The sequence below is a fragment of the Schistocerca gregaria genome, chromosome 5 (genome assembly GCF_023897955.1).
Source record: "Schistocerca gregaria isolate iqSchGreg1 chromosome 5, iqSchGreg1.2, whole genome shotgun sequence".
In the NCBI taxonomy this organism is placed as follows: Eukaryota; Metazoa; Arthropoda; class Insecta; order Orthoptera; family Acrididae; genus Schistocerca; species Schistocerca gregaria.
In genome coordinates this window covers 555,311,605-555,334,201 of record NC_064924.1, presented here as the reverse complement: position 1 = coordinate 555,334,201, position 22,597 = coordinate 555,311,605, and the positions used below count along the sequence as shown (strand labels likewise).

General features: G+C 46.4%; 1 protein-coding gene across 1 annotated transcript in view; it reads left to right on the top strand.

Annotated features, from left to right (window-relative positions):
- LOC126272703 (protein Wnt-5b-like) overlaps positions 1-22,597 on the top strand; it is a 542,678-nt gene that overhangs the window by 284,992 nt on the left and 235,089 nt on the right. The window lies entirely within an intron of this gene.

Here is a 22,597-nt window from a genome sequence, read left to right as displayed (position 1 = left end):
CGAACGCCACCTATGCGAAATCCCCAGTACATTGCAAACGCCTTTCGAGGTCAGAAATAAAAAAAAAGGTCTTGTAGCATTGTGGACTGGGGGCCCCATCCGGGGAAGTTCGGCCTCCGGGTTTCAAGTCTTATTTTACGTGATGCCAAAATGGGCGACTTGTGGACGGTGGTGAGGAAATGATGATGGGGACGACACAACACGTAGTCCACAACCAGTTCCCGGCACGGACTCGAACCCGGGCCCGCTGCATTGTAGGCAAACACCTTACCACTTTTTTTTAATATTACATTATTTGTGATACAAAAATTAGTAGACTGCCAAATAACATTGTAAATTTAATAAACGTTCATCCGATTACACGTATTTTCTCCATTATATCAACTGTAATGTAAACAGTAAAGAAAATGACTGTGTTGGAAATAAAAGAAAACAGACGAAGATGGCTCGATCCAGTGATTATGGGGTTTGAACGCTATCGACATTTTTTGTTTTTTTTTTGAGAATGCATAAAAAAACAAGGCAGCCGTGCGCAAAAAGTTGCCAATAAAGTGAACTAAAAAGGGCCATCTTGCTCGCCGCGGTCACATTGCTAGGCGGGCGGCCAGGAAAGGGCGGTCGTCATTACATTGGACATCACCAGCCACCAATCGTTGGAGCGCCCGGGGCCGCTGCACACAGTCAGAGACTGTTTCTGTTACCATAGGGGAATCGTGGAAAGATCACATCTACAAGTTAATGTCTTCTCACACCCGGCACACCCCAGCTGGGTGGTGGGTCCATGAATGACGAACCCAAATAGTTCGCAAAAAGGTTCCGGTAATCCTGTCTGTTCGTTAAGACCAGAAACTCGTCGATCATATAGTACCATAAATCGAGGACGTCTTTGTCTCCATCGCGGTATATGTAGTGTATCGCCATTCCTCGTACCCAATTAACCGCATTCATCCGGGTCATAGGGAAATAGACAGCGTCGGGATGAAAGAGTTCTTGGGGTAAAATCGAAACGTAGGAGCGGCGGAGCAGGAAAGCCAGGATCTGGCGGATCAGTTTCCAGCACTCACGCGCGGGGCCACAGTTCAGTCTATGTTCGTCCGTGTCTAACGTCGTGCAACGGGGGCACACAGGGTCGTCAATTAGGTGAATGGCATGCAGCCGTTGTCGGGTTGGAAGTTTCTCGTTAACGACCACATACCACGTCGACCGCACGAAAGTAGACAGGAACGGCGCGTGGATGGCTCGCCATACCCGTGGCCAGTCGACCGTAGGGTGGCGCCGTACAATGTCGTTATCCGGAGTCCAGTGCTGGAGAGCACTATAATAAGTCTTCGCTGTCGGATTCCGTGTCTCCGATATAATCCGCAACACATAGCTATGCTCTACGAAAAACGTTCTAATATGTGACAACGAGGGCGATAAATGTCCAACTGGTACCGGTGGGTACAGCGTACGTGGGGCCACTTCTTCAATCAGTAGGCCGGGCAGACTGGCTGTTGGTGAAAGCCAGAGTCGCCTCATGGAACGGAGATACAGTGCCAGCGCTCTGTGCTTGCCGTGAGTGAGTCCAACACCGCCTTTGTCGAAGGGTAAAACAAGCGTAACAAAACGGATCTTGAAAACAGCACCATCGTTCACCACGTGTCCAAACACTGCGTGTATCCTGGAAGCCATCGTGTCCGTTATCGGCAGTACATGGGCGTAATGGTTAAGGTGAGAAGCCATGTACACATTGACGTATTGGGCGCGTTGCAAAATGTTCAATGATCTGAATTTATTGAGACGAGCCTCTAAACGGAGTCGTCGTAAGACCATACGATACGTAAAGGCCGCCGTGCGTTGTATTTGTCGATGGAGTGATATCCCTAAACACTTGAGCATCGGGACCTTTGTCAGAGGCACGGCCAGACCTGCAGGCATTCCTCGTCCTACCTCCATGTAGCGTGATTTCCGAAGGTTGAGCACACTGCCTGCCACCGCCCCATACTGGTGGAGCCAGGAAAACGCCGTGTGTATTTCGTCACCAGACCGTGCTAAGAACATCACATCGTCGGCGTATGCACCACATCGAAAGGTTACGGAACGGAGGGTAAGTCCTTCTAAGCGTCGCCGTAGTCCGTGAAGAGCTGGTTCGAGGGCAACGGCGAAGAGCATGGCAGAAAGAGGACAACCCTGCCGGACGGACCTGTTGACACGGACGGGGGCGGACCGACAGCCGTTGATCATAATCCTCGTGACAGCCCCATGGATCAATCGAAGCACAACAGACGTCGTCAGACGCGGGACACCGATGTGTTCCATAACAGCACGCAGGAAACCATGGTTAACGCGGTCGAAAGCATGGTCGAAGTCCAGCGCAACACGAGCGCCTTGGAGGCGGCAAGTTTGCATGAGCGCCACCACGTCTCTATAGGTGCTTAAAGTCGTAAACACATTAGTGTCGCCCCCGAGGCAGGTTTGATCAGTGTGAATGGCCGACATTACCGTAGGTTTGAGCCTCTCACGGAGCATGCGTGTCAACAGCTTATAGTCAGTGTTTAGCATTGTCAACGGGCGAAAATCAAGAGGGCGACGGCCTCCGCCGGGTTTGGGCACAGGGATCAAGAGACCCTCAGTAAAGTCAGATGGTACCTGAAAATCGGCGTCCAGGAGTTCACTGTACATCCTGACCCACATTGGGCCCATGAGATCAAAGAACCGCTTGTAAAATTCAAGAGGGAGGCCGTCAGGGCCAGGCGTTTTGTTGGGAGAGCCACGCAACAGAGCCTCTCGCAGTTCTTCCAAAGTCACCGCCGACAAGAGCGTAGCATCATCTTGTAGGTTCCGAGAGACTGGTAGGTCAGATAGGACTTCCCTGACCCCTACATTCATGTGGGACTCCCTCTCGTAAAGAAGTTTGTATGACTGTGTGAACGCTCGGACGATATCCGTTTGTGCGTCAACGCGTCGCCCGTCCTCCGTCTCAACCTCGGTAATGAGCTGCCTCTTGCGTCTTCGGCGTTCTTGAATGATATGGTGGAGGGAAGGTCGTTCTCCACGAACATCATCAGTCGTCCTCGCTCGCACCCGCACACCCGCAAGACGTACGGCGTTGATACGAAGCAATTGTGCCTTGACGCGTTGTACTGCTGATTGTCGCTCTGGCGACGGCGGTTGTACAGCCAGTTCGCGGAGCGCAGTATAGTAAAAATCAGTAGTCGCAGTATACCAGCGCGCTCGGTCGCGTCCATAGCTGACTAATGTTCGGCACAGTGCGGGTTTTGCACACCGTAACCACCATTGAAGTACAGAACGGTAGGCGGGTAAACGCCGGTGGCAATTGCTCCATGTGGACTCGACTGCGCGTCTGCAATTTATCTCATCAAGAAGGGGCGCATTGAGGCGCCACGGACCCCTACTTCGGCGGACGCGCTGGCGGGGAAGGGTGAGAGTACACACATATGCGAGGTGATCCGTGAACGCTGCCGGCCACATCTCAGCGTCGACAACGGCCGATCGTAGGCCGCGGGTGACGTAGACTCGATCCAAACGGCTCGCGGAGTGACTAGTAAAGTAGGTGTGTGCTCGACGGTCGCCGTGTTGGATGATCCAGGTGTCCAACAAGGCCAAGTCCTGTACAAGTGCCTGGAGTGCCGGGCAGGTGGTATAGTGTGGCTCCTGGTCGGATGGGCGGAGCACACAATTAAAATCGGCGCCTACTACCAAGTGGTCGGTATTGCACTGGAAGAGCGGGGCTATATCTTCGGCAAAAAAGGTGCGCCGTTCTCTCCTTTTGCCGGTGCCTGAAGGAGCATATATGTTCACCTGACGTACTGTACCAATCGTGAGTGCGACCCCCCGCGCCGACGGTAAATAGGAGACATCAGTGGCCATTATCCCTTCCCGCAGTAGAATCGCCGTACCTCCGCCGCCCACATCTGCAGGCATAGTGTAGGCGTCATATCCGTAGGCATCGAGACAGAGTCCTGATCGGACTTCTTGAAGGAAAACAACGTCCAGATCCGCAGCGCGTAACATATCCTTCAGCATACGGGTCTTGACATCAGATGTAATGCCATTGACGTTGTTCGTGGCGAGGCGATATGCCTGGTCCATCAAGTCTCGGGAGGTGACCATGGTATGACAGGAGGGCAGTAGTCGTGACGTGGAGCGCCGGTCTTGCGAAGTGCTAGGCAGCGACGAGAGGTGCTCATGCCGCCCTAGGCGTCTGTCGCCGGCCGCGTAGACGCTGCCATCGGCATCGGTGCATCGTCTTGGTTCTGAAACGCATCCTGCAACTCCATCTCCTGCGCCCAGTCGCCCAGGGACGCTGACACCACTGGATCTCGAGAGGCAGACGGAGGCAAGGGTGCATCCCCGGTGTCGGAGCTGCGGTGATCTCCCGCATCCCCATGTGGTCCAGACCCAGCGGTAGTGGGAGAAGACGTCGAACCGTGTGAGACGGTAGGGTCGCCTGTGTCGGCGCGGTGGAGCGGTTGAGGCACCTCGTCATCCAGCGGTGTCGCCTCGGGCTGTTCTACGTCGTCGGTTGTCTTGCGCCGCTTCTTATGACGCTTGGGTGATTTCTGCTTACGCTGCCGCGCCTCTGTTTCCGACGTAGGCAAGGGGAGGACGCTGCATCCTGTGCTTCAACTTCCATCGCACCGTCGGCGAGCCGTTGTGACGGTGCGCCGGGGTCCGACGAAAGGACATCAGTAGCATCAGCACTGAAAGACGCTTGGGGCTCCGTGGAAGCTACTGCAGGGTCCTGCAAAGCTCGCACCAATACAGTGGGGTCGTCATATACAGCTGGCGTCTCCCGTCTCGCCCCCGCAACATACGTAATCGGCAGAGAGGTCGGTGTCGACGGACGAATCTGGTCGGTCGAGGGTGTCTGCACGAGACGGCGTTGCAGGCATTCGGTACGCATGTGTCCCGTCTGGCCACAACCGGAGCAGGTTCTCGGCTGACCGTCGTAAATAATTATTGCCCTGCAACCAGCGATCGTGAGATACGAAGGAATATGGCGATGCAGGTCAATACGGACTTGTCGCACCCCGTTAAGGACAGGGTAGGTGTCGAAGGTCTTCCATTTTTCGGCCGTGTGGCCGAGAACTGTTCCATAGGGTCGAAGAGCAAGGGTGACCATATCCGCTGGAACTTCAAAAGGCAGCTCAAACACGCGCACATTTTGGATTCCCAATCCAGCACGTTCAAGCGTCACCACACCCACGTTTCCGTCTGAGTGGCAGAACCGATAACCTGCCGTCGAGCGTCTGAGAAGTTTGTCACATGCTTCGTCGTCAGTGAACTTAAGATATACGACGCTGGAGACAATAGATAAGTGGATACCGATCAGCTCGTTAGGATCAACATGTACCACATCGCGTAAAAAACGCTCTACTTCGTGGGCCTTGGGTCTAGAGTACGTAGTGTCGAACTGCAGCTTGATCGTGGCTTTCCGATACGAAAGAGCCATCGTGTGTCAGGAACGTGACGGCAATACGTAACACTAGCGCGCCGGCGCGGTAAACAACAACACACCCGGAAACGCGACACGGAGCGGCCGGGACGTACCGCACCGCTCCACAGCCAAAGGCCGACTCCTAGCACTTAACCACGACGCCGCTGCTGTGTCTACCACTCAGCTAAGGAGGCGGACTCTTGGTTAGAATTGTGTGCTGTGTACTTGTGAATGCATTTTACCGGAGCTATCTGAATTACAACGCGCTCAAATCGTTGGTGCTCGTGCAATGACTGCTTCCGTAACCAAAGTAGACAAACTATTTGGTGTCCCAAGAGTTTCAAGAGGTAGCGCATCGAAAATTTATTCACGTACAGGAAAGGCGGAAAAACCTCATCCACTATGTCGCAGTACCAAAGGAAGTGTGTCCTCAGTGATTGTGACAGACGGCCATAGAAGAGGACTGTAGGGCAAAAGTTACTGCGAAACAGAATGCTGGACAGACGAACTCTGTCGGCACCGAAACAACGCGAACGGAGCTCCATTACCTGGGAATTGCAGGCCAGGTTGTAATTCCAAAACTACTCATTAGTGATGCAAAAGTCGGTAATAGGAAAACATGGCGCGGAAGCAATAAAACTTGGACTATGGACAATGGAAGAAAGACATTTGGTCGGATGAGTTTGGCTTCACACTGTTTACAACTTCCGACCGAGCTTGCGAACCAAAAGTGAAACATGGTGAGAGTTCGTTGATGGTTTGGGCAGTCACATCGTGGTGCTTCATGACCGCCGTGGTTGTTCTGCAAGCTCGCATTACTGCCAAGGGTTATGTGATCATTTTGGTTGATCAGGTCCGCCCCGTGGTGCAATGTTTGTTGCCCAACAGTGATGTTGAGTTCCAAGAGGACGGGCTCCCTGTTCAAACAGCTTTCTCCGTCCGGGACCGGTTTTATGAGCGCGGGGACGAATTTCGCATCTTCCATGGCTACCACCGTCACTAGATCTCAGTATTATTCAGCCTTTGTGGTCTGCTTTTAAGTCACAGATGTGTCATCGCTATCCACATTCATCATCGTTATGTGAACTTGCGACTGTTTTGAGAGGACAATGGTGCAAAATTCGCTTGGAAACCATGCAGGACCTGTATTTATCCATTCCAACATGATTAGAGGGTGTTTTCAATGTAAACAGGTTTCCTACATCGTATTAGGCATTAAAATGTATTTTATTTTTGGAGTTTCCATGTTTTTGTCCACCTTCTGAACCTCCATACATAACCATTCTGTGCGTATGGCCGTTTCGCAAGACTGCTGTGTCACCCTTTCGTTTCCATAGAGGGAAACGTTGCATGAACAGGCACGGAAAGGGCGAGTCGTCAGTTTGGACGAGACAACCCCATCAGCGTGCTCTGTCGTACCTCCACGTGTAGCATCCGCGTTCGCCCTCATGACGGTGCTATAACCGAAAAAAATTGCAACGAGTTCACTGCTGGGGGGGGGGGGGGGGGGGGGTAAGAAACTATTCCGTCGGTGGTACCAGTGTGGGATCCTGCTTATGATGGAAATAGCGGTGGAGCTGTCGAAGCTACGTCAGGAACTTCGTCCACACGACGGGAGAAGATTTTGAATCCGTTGTACAACTCACCAGCCCAAAAATCGAAAATCTGGATACCTAGCTGAAAAAAAGCAGTAACTGTTCGAAAAAAGCTGGCGGTGACGGTGCAGTTTTTTGTTACAAGTGACTGACGACCATGTTTACAGTATCTGGTTAAAATTTCCCGGCTGACTGCTGAACGCGCAACAAGGAACGCGTTTACGCCACACGAAATAAGAGAAGCGAAACAAATTTTTTCGGGTCCTATAATCAACACGGGTCTGGCTTACCGTGAAATACCTTCGCGCAACACGTTTCTTGGTAGAGAACACGACAATTGTCTCGTGTAACTATTATGCGAGGCTGTTTCGTGTAGTGCAAACGAAGCTTAAGATCCTGTTATCGGCAGTTTACTAATAGTCGATGTTAGTAAGTCATTCTCAATGTCTGCGACATCGCAAATATAAGAGCGTTCTGGGCGTTAGAGGTTCATACCAATGTTCGGAGATGCCCCGATAGGTTCTGTTCGCTTTAGGTCGATGGCGAGCAGCGGAGTGTGACAGTCGGTCGGCGGCCCAGGAGAGCAAAGAAAAGCTTAAATTTGAGAAAGAAATAGTTCAAAAGTAATAATAAGAAGTGTCTAGAGCCCCAGAGGTCATAGACAATTTATAGAAAATAGTTTTGTGAAAATATTTGCGAAGAATCGTGAGTTAATATCAGTTGAAGACAACGCAGTGATACGTTACTTTTTAATTTTTTTCCCTTTATTGTCATTTCATTCCTTTCGTCACAATACGAGCGAGGGGTGGGCTGTCAGTCACCGCTTCTCAGCCATATAAGAGTAAAAATTTGAAAACATTGTATAAATTTATACGCGGTGATTGACAAAATAAATGTTTGACACAATAAAAAGACAGATTGTCAGTAGCATAATTTAAAATATAAAGGGCAGATTTGTTGAATAATTAAAATATTGATACAGTTAAATGTCAAATGAACGTTTCATAAAATGGAAATGAGATATGGACATTTGCATAAGTTAAAAAGTAAAAGGCCGATGTGTTTATTGATTAAAATTGAGACATAGACGAGTGAAGTGATGAGTGGATGTAGACTTCCAAAGAGAGGAGTATCATGGGAACGTAGCAGTTGGGGTAGTGCGTAAGAGGGTGTTTGTGTGGGCGGACTTTTGTAGAAGGAATTTGGGAGAGTGAAGAGGCGTGCCGTTGCGGACCAGGCCTTAGGATGTGGGTGGAGAGGAGTGGAGAGGAAGGGAAGTGTACATATTTGGCAGCCACTTGTAACACTATTTCTTTATAGGAGATCGTAATTAAAATCTGGTCTGTTGGCAGAAGACCTAAATAAATTACTGTGAAGTGACGAAGTATTCAGTATTTTCCCAGTGCGTTCTTGATGAAAATGTCTAACATCCATGTTAGACGTCGATGTTCAGTAATCACTCACAGATGGCAGGCGACAGCACTAGCAGTGGGGGCTATTTAACTCACGTACAGAACAGGACGATCATTAGCTTTCGGTAAAAGATGGAAGCATTTCAGGAACAACTAACTTTTGAAATGCTCGCGTGTCGCTGTGGGACCGATTTAATATTTTTTTTGTGATATTCAAAAAATTTAAAAACTTCTCTCACACCGGCCTGATTTAGCTTCACTGATCAGGATAGTAAAAACATGCGTATGTTAAGGGAATTTCATTCACAAAGCAGGCTTATCACATTCACATAGTTCAATACTGTTCTATCCTGATTAAATTGAGCTTAACTTAAATTCCATAAGGCAGTGAAGCAATTTCGAAGTCTCGGTGCGACGAAAATTGTCCATCTCCTGAAAACATTTGTAATAATTATGAACTTTCGGTGATCACATGGGGAAGACCGGAGATCTGCTGGTAAGACCGTGTTGGCCTATTTATTTGAAGTAACTGGATGTCTTGAGCATACAAAACTGCAGGTTCGTCCAGTGTAAATCAGACGTTCCCCACTGATCCCGTGCAACACAGCGTAGTAAGCAGGCACTGTCAATAATTATCAGTTAAATAATACACGAACACACTTACTTTAGTTTAGTTCATGTATTAAATTCCTTCTCATACAGAATCTCATCAAGATGGCGACTAGCTCAACAATACATACATATACATCCTCCTTCTTTCACGACTAATCGGCAAGATCTCAATCATTCTTTTCATAAGAGAAAACATAGATAGCAGAGAAGCTATTCCTTGGAGTAAATTGACGCTCCAAGGAATAATAGGGCTTGAAACTACTTTGCATTGATAATCATCGTATATTAAAGTTTAGGAATCGGTAAGATAAAAAGAGATATTTCGAGATATGCACTGAGTTATTAAATCTCTGAAAATATCACGGAGAGACCGCTGCAAGAGACATTACACCGTGCATGGAAAAGTGGCGATTTCCAAAGCCGGCGCCGAGCCATCATTGGTGTACCACGGACCACAGATGCCAGGGGCGAGCGACGGCTTCGCAGATGTCTACAGGTGAATAGACATGCAACTGTTGAGCAACTGACCGCCCAAATGGACCAAGCAGCTACCAACAGCTTTTCCTCAACGATCGCTCAGCGAACATTGCGACATATAGTCCTCCACAGCAGGCTCCTTGTTCGTGTTTACTGATGCTCATCAGCGACGAAGGGGAAAATTTGCACGGCAGTACGGCTTCTGGACGTTCACTGAGCGGTGACAGGTGGACTTTACTGATGAATCACGTTTTAGTCTCAGTCAGGCTGAAAATAAACACCCTTTAACAATCGTCGTAAGGGTCCAGGTTGGAAGAAAGAGCGTTATGGTCTGAGCAATGTTTTCGTGGCATTCTGGATGTCGTCATTCTGGAAGGCACAATGGATCAACACAAATATGAATCTATCCTGGGGGACCATGTCCACCCCTACATGCAGTTGGTTTCTCCTCAGCGCGATGGCAACTACCAGCAGGACAATGCAACGTGTCACACAGTTCGCAGCGTACACGCGTGGTCCGAAGACCACCGGGATGCGTTTGTTGTACTCCCCTGGCCACCACACTCCCAGAATTTAAACCTAATGGAGCTGTGGGACCACCTCTATCGGACTGTTCGCACAGCGGATCTAAGCCGAGAAATCTAGCAGAGCTGACCGCGGTACTGGAGTCAGATTCCTGTCGGTACCTCCAGAACTTCAGCGACTCCCTTCCTGCAAGTCTGGCAGCGAACCGCGCTGTAGAACGTCGCTATTCAGGCTTTTTGGCAGGTGTTCGCAAGAATGTGTCTGGGTAGTGTATAATTGCTCTAAGTGAATTAAACAGTATTCAAACTGAGTGACTTTTATTGTTAGTGAACGGTCGTTAAATATAGTTCCGTACAATTAAAAGATGCAGAGCACAGTATGGCTGTAGGCTGCGGGCTTTCAAATAGATAAAATGAGGTATGGCCCTCAACTACGTATCCTCACACTCAGAATTGAAATAATAAAGGTTTTGGCTGGTTTCGTTGTCTAGGGGCTGGGACACGTAGTTGCCGCATTACAAGCCAAATATCGCTGAGTCTACAGCAAACAATATCAATATACACATGAATGGTGAAGGTTCCTATCACTCGGCAATTGCGAATTTTGAATGTAACATAGAAAGTTATAAATGAAATAAGTTTCCTATAATTTACGTCTATGGCCACAAACTTTTTGTTAACAGATTACCGGTTCCGGTCTATAATGACCATCATCAGATCTGTTTTATAAAAACAAGGTCCTAATGTACTGCAGCCATAGTGGCATCGTCAAATGTCAGCACCAGCATGGTCAAATATATATAAATAACACCGCACGGGTCATGTCAGTGCTACTGACAACATGACCCGTGAATATGATGTTATTTATATGCAGGTTGTTACAAAAAGGTACTGCCAAACTTTCAGGAAACATTCCTTACACGCGAATAAAGAAAAGATGTTATTGGACATGTGTCCGGAAACGCTTAATTTCCATGTTACAGCTCATTTTCATTTCGTCAATATGTACTGTACTTCCTCGATTCACCGCCATCATTTCATACGGGATACTCTACCTGTGCTGCTAGAATATGTGCCTTTACAAGTACGACACAACATGTGGTTCATGCACGATGGAGCTCCTGCACATTTCAGTCCAAGTTTTCGTACGCTTCTGAACAACAGATTCGGTGACCGATGGATTGGTAGATGCGGACCAATTCCATGGCCTCCACGCTCTCCTGACCTCAACCCTCTTGACTTTAATTTATGGGGGCATTTGAAAGCTCATGTCTACTCAACCCCGGTACCATATGTAGAGACTCTTCGTGCTCGTTTTGTGGACGCCATTCTCCAGGGCTGCATCAGCGCATCAGGGATTCCATGCGACGGAGGGTGGATGCATGTATCCTCGATAACGGAGGACATTTTGAATATTTCCTGTAACAAAGTGTTTGACGACTCGCTGGTACGTTCTGTTGCAGTGTGTTTCCATTCCATGATTAATGTGATTTGAAGAGAAGTAATAAAATGAGCTCTAACATGGAAAGTAAGCGTTTCCGGACACATGTCAACATAACATATTTTCTTTGTTTGTGTGTGAGGAATGTTTCCTGAAAGTTTGGCCGTACCTTTTTGTAACACCCTGTATATTTCACGATGCTGGTGCTGATTGTGCATTTAACATTTGACGATACAAATATGGCTGCAGTACATTAGGACTTTGATTCTATAAAACAGATCTGATGATGGTCGTTATAGACCGAAACCGGTAATCTGTTAACAAAAAGTTTATGGCCATAGATGTGAATTAAAGGAAACTTATTGCAGATACGTGTCACTGTTTTATTCGCGAAAATGTTGCAGCTTATAAATGAAAGATTGTTTAAAATGTTCAAATGTGTGTGGTCTTCTGGGACTTAACTGCTAAGGTCATCAGTCCCTAAGCTTACACACTACTTAACCTAAATTATCCTAAGGACAAACACACACTCCCATTCCCGAGGGAGGACTCGAACCTCCGCCGGGATCAGCCGCACAGTCCATGACTGCAGCGCCTCAGACCGATCGGCTAATCCAGAGCGGCTGAAAGACTGCAATTCAATAAAATCTGCAGGTACTATTTTTAACGACTTTAATGATGAGTACGATAGCAGAAGTACCTTTAAGAATGCCGTTTATTACTGCAGAACACTTATTGGAGTCGATGGCCTAGCAATTAAATAAAACATAAGTTGAATAACAAGGAAACAAATGATTCCTTCCCACGTAATTAGTTAAGAACAACAACATAGCTCGCCAGATATTCACATCTAAACGCATACTGCGTCTTCACTGCAGAAGCCACGGAAATCTCACAAGTGCACAAGTTGGCACTACTAAACAATTCTACACTCCTGGAAATTGAAATAAGAACACCGTGAATTCATTGTCCCAGGAAGGGGAAACTTTATTGACACATTCCTGGGGTCAGATACATCACATGATCACACTGACAGAACCACAGGCACATAGACACAGGCAACAGAGCATGCACAATGTCGGCACTAGTACAGTGTATATCCACCTTTCGCAGAAATGCAGGCTGCTATTCTCCCATGGAGACGATCGTAGAGATGCTGGATGTAGTCCTGTGGAACGGCTTGCCATGCCATTTCCACCTGGCGCCTCAGTTGGACCAGCGTTCGTGCTGGACGTGCAGACCGCGTGAGACGACGCTTCATCCAGTCCCAAACATGCTCAATGGGGGACAGATCCGGAGATCCTGCTGGCCAGGGTAGTTGACTTACACCTTCTAGAGCACATTGGGTGGCACGGTATACATGCGGACGTGCATTGTCCTGTTGGAACAGCAAGTTCCCTTGCCGGTCTAGGAATGGTAGAACAATGGGTACGATGACGGTTTGGATGTACCGTGCACTATTCAGTGTCCCCTCGAAGATCACCAGAGGTGTATGGCCAGTGTAGGAGATCGCTCCCCACACCATGATGCCGGGTGTTGGCCCTGTGTGCCTCGGTCGTATGCAGTCCTGATTGTGGCGCTCACCTGCACGGCGCCAAACACGCATACGACCATCATTGGCACCAAGGCAGAAGCGACTCTCATCGCTGAAGACGACACGTCTCCATTCGTCCCTCCATTCACGCCTGTCGCGACACCACTGGAGGCGGGCTGCACGATGTTGGGGCGTGAGCGGAAGACGGCCTAACGGTGTGCGGGACCGTAGCCCAGCTTCATGGAGACGGTTGCGAATGGTCCTCGCCGATACCCCAGGAGCAACAGTGTCCCTAATTTGCTGGGAAGTAGCGGTGCGGTCCCCTACGGCACTGCGTAGGATCCTACGGTCTTGGCGTGCATCCGTGCGTCGCTGCGGTCCGGTCCCAGGTCGACGGGCACGTGCACCTTCCGCCGACCACTGGCGACAACATCGATGTACTGTGGAGACCTCACGCCCCACGTGTTGAGCAATTCGGCGGTACGTCCACCCGGCCTCCCGCATGCCCACTATACGCCCTCGTTCAAAGTCCGTCAACTGCACATACGGTTCACGTCCACGCTGTCGCGGCATGCCACCAGTGGTAAAGACTGCGATGGAGCTCCGTATGCCACGGCAAACTGGCTGACACTGTCGGCGGCGGTGCACAAATGCTGCGCAGCTAGCGCCATTCGACGGCCAACACCGCGGTTCCTGGTGTGTCCGCTGTGCCGTGCGTGTGATCATTGCTTGTACAGCTCTCTCGCAGTGTCCGGAGCAAGTATGGTGGGTCTGACACACCGGTATCAATGTGTTCTTTTTTCCATTTCCAGGAGTGTATCTCCCGCGGCCATGTGCAAACTGCTCCACTCTCCAACTCTTTCCCGCGACCGTCCGTCATGCCTCCCCGTCCAAGCACTCCTCCGTGTTCTGTGCAACCGTTCGTCGCGCTGTCCTGTTCAGTACTCTCCCTCCATTGACTTCGGTAGTCGCCTACCATAGCAACGAGCGCTGTGATTGGCTAGAGAGCTCCCGCCATGTCTCCAAGCCACCACACTCTCACAAACATATTGAAACACATAAAAAATATTGGATTTACATTTAAATAATTTGAAATTAAATAAATATTTCTATGACTGGACCATAAACACGCTGTAATACACGTTATTAAATACATAAACAAATCAAATAAACATATATCAAAGGAATAGAAACAAAAGCAGGCCAGGAGCCTAATTTCTCTGTGCTATCTAAAAACACAGTAAATATTTTATTAATTTCTTCATGAATAGTATATATCGGATATAAACAAAGACATAGACGAATAAATATATTTATAAGCATACTGCTACCGTATTTTCGTGTAAATGTGGAGTACTTATGGTCTGACGCGATCAATAGTAATGGGCCACTTTGACCTCCAATAACTCATACACTATTCAAGTTACATGCCTGTTAATTCATACCAATTTAGGTTTACACTAATAGCGTCCTAAAGACACGTCGATCGACAAAACCGAGTGAACCGTTTAGATTTTGGAAATTCGTTGCTGGGTGTTACTTGTATAATTTACAGTCAGATACTAAACTTTAACTAATAAAGAGATTGGAAATCTGATTGCACCATCAGAATCGTCGTGCCCATAATGGTAATGTACATGCTGCTTTTTAAGGTAGCATGATTCCTCTGGCTATTATTAATTTCTACGTGAACTGTGAAATGTCTGCCATTATGGTTTCACAAAGCCCGTCATTTTTGGCACTCCCGGCATACAAATCTCCTTCATCGATACAAGCACAGTCTTTGTCACAGCGTCGACATGGAATTCCCAGCCACGCAGTCGGCCTGGACCACATGCTGGGGCTACGCGGTTTCTGACGAGCCCCGGCTTGCCGAGCAGCCCGTGCGGCCAAGCCAACTCCGAACTTAGAATATTTTCAGGGACTCACAACCCGTTACCTCACAAGGCAAACGATTTTACAGGATGGCCTCCTCTGTATCTGATTCTGAAGAACCCCTCTACTCGCCCAGCTACCGATGCTTGAGAATTTCCCCTCACATTAATAGTTACACGATCCATTTTACGCTGCTGCGAAATCTGATGAAGGACACTTGGCACTCTGGTTCTAAAAGCAACTAAGAATACACTCATTGTGGTAGCTGGATTTCTTACCTCTTTCTAACAAAATATCCTCGGTTGGAGTCTTCCCAGGCTCAAAAAGTGAAAGATTCGTAGCAGATTTCTTGAAATCCATGAACGACGAGACTTGGCCAGTATTTTGTCTTCATAAGTACGTACCAGAAACAGTGAAACGCTTTTATGACTGGGGTCGGATCTGGGTCGAGAATCCAGTCCCCACCCATCGCAATGTTTCTGGGTGTCACTTCACCCTCAACAAATTATCTGTGTGAAGAAGGCTGTGTTACACATCTACAGCATATCTATGAACAGATTTTGTAGACATATTTTGTCATTTGTAAGTATTATACTTTCGGACTTTCTAATAAGTCACAGCTGCAAAATACTAACGCGAATTCTTCACAGACGAATGAAAGCCGACCTCGGGGAAGATCAGTTTGGATTCCGCAGAAATGTTGGAACACGTGAGGCAATACTGACCCTACGACTTATCTTAGAAGAAAGATTAAGGAAAGGCAAACCTACGTTCCTAGCAATTGTAGACTTAGAGAAAGCTTTTCACAATGTTGACTGAAATACTCTCTTTCAAATTCTAAAGGTGGCAGGGGTAAAATACAGGGAGCGAAAGGCTATTTACCTTTTGTACAGAAACCATATGACAGTTATAAGAGTTGAGGGACATGAAAGGGAAGCAGTGGTTGGGAAGGGAGTGAGACAGGGTTGTAGCCTATCCCCGATGTTATTCTATCTGTATATTGAGCAAGCAATAAAGGAAACAAAAGAAAAGTTCGGAGTGGGTATTAAAATCCATGGAGCAGAAATAAAAACTTTGAGGTTCGCCGATGACATTGTAATTCTGTCAGAGACAGCAAAGGACTTGGAAGAGCAGTTGAACGGAATGGACAGTGTCTTGAAAGGAGGGTATAAGATGAACATCAACAAAAGCAAAACGAGGATAATGGAATGTAGCCGAATTAAGTCGGGTGATGCTGAGGGAATTAGATTAGGAAGTGAGACACTTAAAGTAGTATAGGAGATTTGCTATTTGTGGAGCAAAATAACTGATAATGCTCGAAGTGGACAGGATATAAAATGTAGACTGGCAGTGTCAAGAAAAGCGTTTCTGAAGAAGAGAAATTTGTTAACATCGAGTATAGATTTAAGTGTCAGGAAGTCGTTTCTGAAAGTATTTAAATGGAGTGTAGCCATGTATGGAAGTGAAACATGGACGACAAATAGTTTAGACAAGGAGAGAATAGAAGCTTTCGAAATGTGGTGCCACAGAAGAATGCTGAAGATTAGATGGGTAGATCACATAACTAATGAGGAGGTATTGAATAGAATTGGGGAGAAGAGGAGTTTGTGGCACAACTTGACCAGAAGAAGGGATCGGTTGGTAGGACATGTTCTGAGGCATCAAGGGATCGCCCATTTAGTATTGGAGGGCAGCGTGGAGGGTAAAAATCGTAGAGGGAGACCAAGAGATGAATACACTAAGCAGATTCAGAAGGATGTAGGCTGCAGTAGGTACTGGGAAATGAAGAAGCTTGCACCGGATAGAGTACCAAGGAGAGCTGCATCAAACCAGTCTCAGGACTGAAAACCCCAAAGTATGCACTTTCGGAAGGATTCAAAAATGAGGCTTCATCAGAAGTTTTTAGAAATGAATGCACTTTTCCTTACCATAACATACTCCATGTAAATGGTCTCTCAGACAATTCCTAGCAATAAAGTCCTGTACATAAGAGTATGTTTGAAATATATTTGAGATTAATCTTGCATAGGTTGATTGTATCTCCAAACCTCGTGGTTTTTGAGCGATTCTTGCTGTTTTGTGTTACTCAGCTATTCGGACTGCTGTAGACAACGGCGCTTAGTTTGATAGTGCTTCTTGCCTTCCGGAAGCCATTCTACGCAGTTCGGCGCTGCTTTTAGTGAACCTGATACGAACTAATAGAGCGTCTGATCGGATTTGAGATTGTATTCAGTTCCTTACAGATAGGAATCAACTCTTCATTCTTAATAAATCGAAATCAGCGCTAGTGAAAGTAATTTCGGAGCTGCACCAAGGGCTGTTATTGTTTACAAGACACATAAAATATATCTAGCAGATAAAGTAGGGAGCGCCATGACGATTTTCATGAGAGGTGTTGTTATCTGTCGTAAAACTGCAGCGCCAGAAGACTGTAGTGAAATAGTATCTGTAGAGGACCAAAGATTGCTACAGGGGCTGGCAGCTGGCACTGAACGTGAATAAATGTAACATAATGCACACGTAAATGGGCAACGAGATCGACTGCTGTTCTACTACCGCACTGTTAAGGTTCATGGGGAGCGGCATAAGGAAATGTCATTCATCCCAGAAAATAGCGGCTTACAATACATTTAACTAGGTTTATTTATTGTCAGTCTGGAAAACTTACCAGGTTGAGTTAACAGAAGAGACAGAAATCTGAAACACTGGCCAATTGCCACGCGGGATTAGCTGAGCGGTCTGAGGCGCTGCAGTCATGGACTGTGCGGCTGGTCCCGGCGGAGGTTCGAGTACTCCCTTGGGCATGTGTGTGTGTGTGTGTGTGTGTGTGTGTGTGTGTGTGTGTGTGTGTGTGTGTGTGTGTGTGTTTGTCCTTAGGATAATTTAGATTAAGTAGTGTGTAAGCTTAGTGACTGATGACCTTAACAGTTAAGTCCCATAATATTTCACACACATTTGAACATTTTTGGACACTGGCCAATTGAGTGTAGGAATCGCGCACTGACGGTTCTGTACAAACTTAGTCACGTATACAGACAGTTCACCCATCCTAGGAATCGATAATCTCGAAGTTTTTGTCTGTTAACAATAACGATATCCATCCCGGGAATCCCAAGACTGCATCTAAACCTCCACAGTAGTTCCTTAGTCTAGTCCGGACATAACAAAAAGGAGCGCGCAGAGGAGAACAGTTTATGTATGTGAAGGGGGAAGATTTAATAAAATACTTTTGTGTACTGCAACTTACATTTTATATTTGCATGCAGTAATATTTTTCTGTTATGCATTTGACCGATGACGAATGCAATGTAAGTTCTGATGGGAGAAAGGTATTTTTATGTGATATGACTGTACCCTTGTAGGGATGTCAAACATGGACGATAAACAGAAGAGCGTAGAAGCTTTTGAGATGTGGTGCGGCAGAAGAATGTTGAAGATTAGATGGTAGATCACGTAACTAACGAGGACGTAACTGGCTAAAAGAGGGATCGTTGGTAGGACACATTCTGAGGCATCAGGGGATAATCAATTTAGTGCTAGATGGAAGCATGGTGTATAAAAATCGTAGAGGGAGACGGAGAGATGAATACAGTAGCAGATTCAGAGAAACCCTTTTCTTGCCATTGCCATACTACGTTTCGTATTCTCCCTACTTTGTCCATCATCAGTTATTTTGCTTCCCAAATAGCAACACTCATCTACTACTTTAAATGTCTCTCTGACTATTCTAATTCCCTCAGCATCACCTGATTTAATTTCTGACGACATATTAGTTCCTCTCGCGAGTTGACCACAACGAGAAAATCATAATTAGTAGAGATGAACACCAGTGGGTGTTCCCGCCCAGCATTCACTAATGCAACAGAGAAGTCTAGGAATTGTAGTGGTAACAAAATACCCTCTGCCGTACGCCATAACGTGAATTACGGACTGTAGCTACAGATGTAGATGCAGCGACAGAGGTAAAAGAGCAGCTATTAAAACACCGTTCTCCTATTTGAGATGATGGCGGAACGAATGTCAATCCTGCCATTCAGATGTGTTTTCCGTGGTTTCCCGAAATTGCTGAAGGCAAAATCAAAGTTAGTGACCCGTCTCTAATGACTCCGTTCTTGATGGGACGCTACATTCATCATCTGTTATCTATCAGTCATCACCGCCATCTCTGACAATATTGAGTGTGGGTCCGCCTTCACGCAAAGCTCTTTTGTTTTATTTATTTTCTTCCCATATTACTTTGACCGACAATACCGCTATCATCAAAAGTTGTTTTCTTTATTCTTATACAAACATTATATTACATTATTATGTGTGCTCTGTTTGGTTCCACATATTGTATTCGGTGATCAGTGTTATAATACCTAATTTATTTTAGGTTACGGCATGTTTTTTAGGTTGGTTGCCGTTGTTTTCAGCATATTTTCTGTATTTTTCTGCGGTATAAACCATTTCATCTGCAACCGTATGAGCTGCTGTTATTACCAAATATTGGGGATTGAGATAGAGTTGTGGATACAGATTGGATATGCACTGCTTTGTCTTACTTTGTGATGTGCTCAATTTCGCTGGTCAGATTGCGCCTACTTTTAAAAGTAATGTTTTGATTTGTTTGAAAGCAACTGCAAGCAGACCAACGAACGCGAGTCCATGGCAAATAACGTAATGTCCTCGTACACACTAAAACTATATCGACAACACTACCACAGTTCCTAATACTATAGCTCTGGCGCATATGAGTTCACCTTTTCGTATTTGTTAATAACAGCCACTCAAGTAGCTGCAGATGAGATGCTGTGTGATTGTAAAACTATTCACAGACTACAATATTTGGAACAAAACTGTACACATGCAATAATTTTATAGTGATGCTAATTTTGCATCTTTGAAAAAAAAAACTAAAAATGAAAAACCACTGATGATGGCGATATTGCCACTGAAACTAGTTTGGGAGAAAAATAGAAAAAACAACAGTGTTTTGCATCAAGGCGGACTCACAGTTTCCATTGTTGTTTTTATGCAAACACAGAGCAATGCAAAAGTTTAGAGATAAAATGACCAGCATGTTTATCATCAGACAGGAGTTAGAACTCGCTCCAACTTGGTATAAATCATACGTGCCCAATTACTCAGCTGCGACGAGATGACAATTGCGCAGGCAATATCTGAACAGAATGACTCAGCCTGCCTACTTGGGCTTTCTTGACTGCTTCATTTGGTTGCCTGATAGGCGCACGGGTAAATCAGAAAGTCCGTATTAAGCGCTGGAGCTCATAACATATCGCTGCACGGAATGTGGTCGTATACCTGTCCGATATCCGTAGAATAAGACTCCCCGTTTGAGCGGATGTGCGTATAATTTTATTCTGATTATTGAAGTGCCTTCCTTTTATTACTGAAGTTGCCTTTTCAAATGACGTAGGCCAACAACGTGCAGGTGTCGCTTGTACTCGAGTCTTGTTATAAATAATGTTACCTTTTACTATTAGATGCATGTAACAAGAGTAACAACACGGACCACATAACATGTTGCAGTGATAAACCGGAATGAATGGATAGGGGGGATACATTCGGAGTTGTGAGCAGGGGAGATCCAGCCGCTAATGCGCGCTCATTCCTTACCGTGTCGGCGAGAAAGGTCTCGAGGTATGCTGGAAGGGAATTAAGGGCTGCGAGCGGCCCTATAGGCTGCAGTGTCGGCGAGAGAGGCGCGCGAGCGTGGGTGGGCAATTAGCGTCTCGCCTAGCGCCACTAAATCACCACCAGTCTGAGTAATGGCGCTAGCTGGCGCGCCGGGTAGCCTGCCCACAGGGGCTGTCCCAGGCTAATCAACAGGCAGTGGGGATTAGCGCTACACGTCGCGGGATGTGAGCAGCCCATGAAGAGCAATCTGACGTCCTCCTCAGAACCTCTGTACGCGCAATATTGTTAAAAAGCTTACAAGAAACCGGCGAAAGTCGGCAATCAAACCGTACGTATGGAGTATTTCTGGAAGAAGCCGGTACTACTATTCTAAACCTTCATGGTGGTGTCTGTTTGTTCTATATCGTGTCTCCCTACCACTTCCGCGCAACGACGCTCTGAGCGTGTTTTTTAGGGAATTAACTAGTTTGAACCTGGGACCTATTGCTGGTAAGGAGACGCCAGACCACACATGACATGTAGAATTCAGAAGAGTTCAGTGAGACTAGCGATGATATAACCAAATACTAAATGATCTCAGCGTCATCTCCACTGCACTCCCTGTAAAAGAATCTTAATACTAACTAAATTTAGTGGAAAGGGTTCAATGCTTTCCTATTTTTAGTTAGCTGGTAAAATAACGTCGAAAAAGCAGTTAAGTTTGCCATTGGAAATCATCGTTTATAAATTGCAATATTAATAAAAGGAAATGTTTTAATACAGGATGGTAAAAACCAACTGCGTTCAACAAAAATGTGAACGAATATTCCCTAAATGGGTTTCCAAGTTCTAGAATCGATCGAAGGATGACCTATGCCATATCACATCTATAATCTAGGTTTAATTTAAGTTTCACAAAAGAGAAAACTATCAAATTGGTCTACAGTTATCTTTAATTATCTTTAATTCCTAATCTAACCTGTCGTAAATTACAGTGGCTGATGTGGCTTCTCAATAACTATAAAATAGAAAAATCATCACGTTTCAGATCTTTACTTCAAGTGGCAAATGTGAACACCATGAGTTTTAATTAACGATCGACACTAGTATTACGCAAAAAAGGGGTGTAACAGATGAGTCTTATGCAGTTCTGAGTGAAGCCTTATGCGCTCAAAATGCGGCATCGCGTGCGTTCATTACCTTGTCGGTGTTTAGGCAGCGCCAGGGTGGCAGCGGGCAGCGCACAGCTCCGCTCACCTCGCCATCTCGGAAGCAACTCTTCTTCTAACTTCTCCTTACTACAATTTACCGAAGTTAGTTAAAAAAAAACTATCTGGCTATGTTTTCATCTGACCAATCAGGGTCTCAATGTTAACCTTAAGCTCCGCCTACAAAAATTCTGTCCATCCAATGAGAAACATTATACTTTTCGTGGTGGGGCAATGTTTTTAAAGTTTGCAACGTAACAGAGACGCTAAAAAGTCTCACGCTAAAACGTGCGGGTGGTGTGGTCCTTTTAGCTTTATCGTAAGATCTATACTGTTCTTCTGGAGGGCTCTATCTTTTAACATGGGCTGGGGGGTGGTCCTTGACGTAACTGAGACGCAAAAAAGTCTTACGCTAAAACGTGCGGGTTGTGTGGCCCTTTTTTGTGTTGTCGTAAGATCTATACTGTTTTTCTGGAGGGCTCTAGCTTTTAACATGGGCTGGGGGGTGGTCCTTGACGTACCTGAGACGCGAAAAAGTCTCACGCTAAAACGTGCGGGTGGGGAGCCCTAGTAGTTAGCTGGAGACGTGGGTGTCCGTCCCTTATCGTAGGGCCTTCTAGCTTAACACGGTTCTGCTCTCGGCTTCTGTCCTCGTTTCTCCCCTCGGAACTGCGTCTGCCTCACGGTGGGAAGGTACGACATGCATTTAGGTATTCTTGTGTTAGTCTGTGGTGTTCCATTTGCCCACTCGTTACTCGTATTACTTTGGTTAATTTAATGTCACGATTTATTCGGAGCTATGTGACATATTAGTGGATTTGCTTATCATGTCAGGGTTTTCATAGAAGGTGTTGGATTTG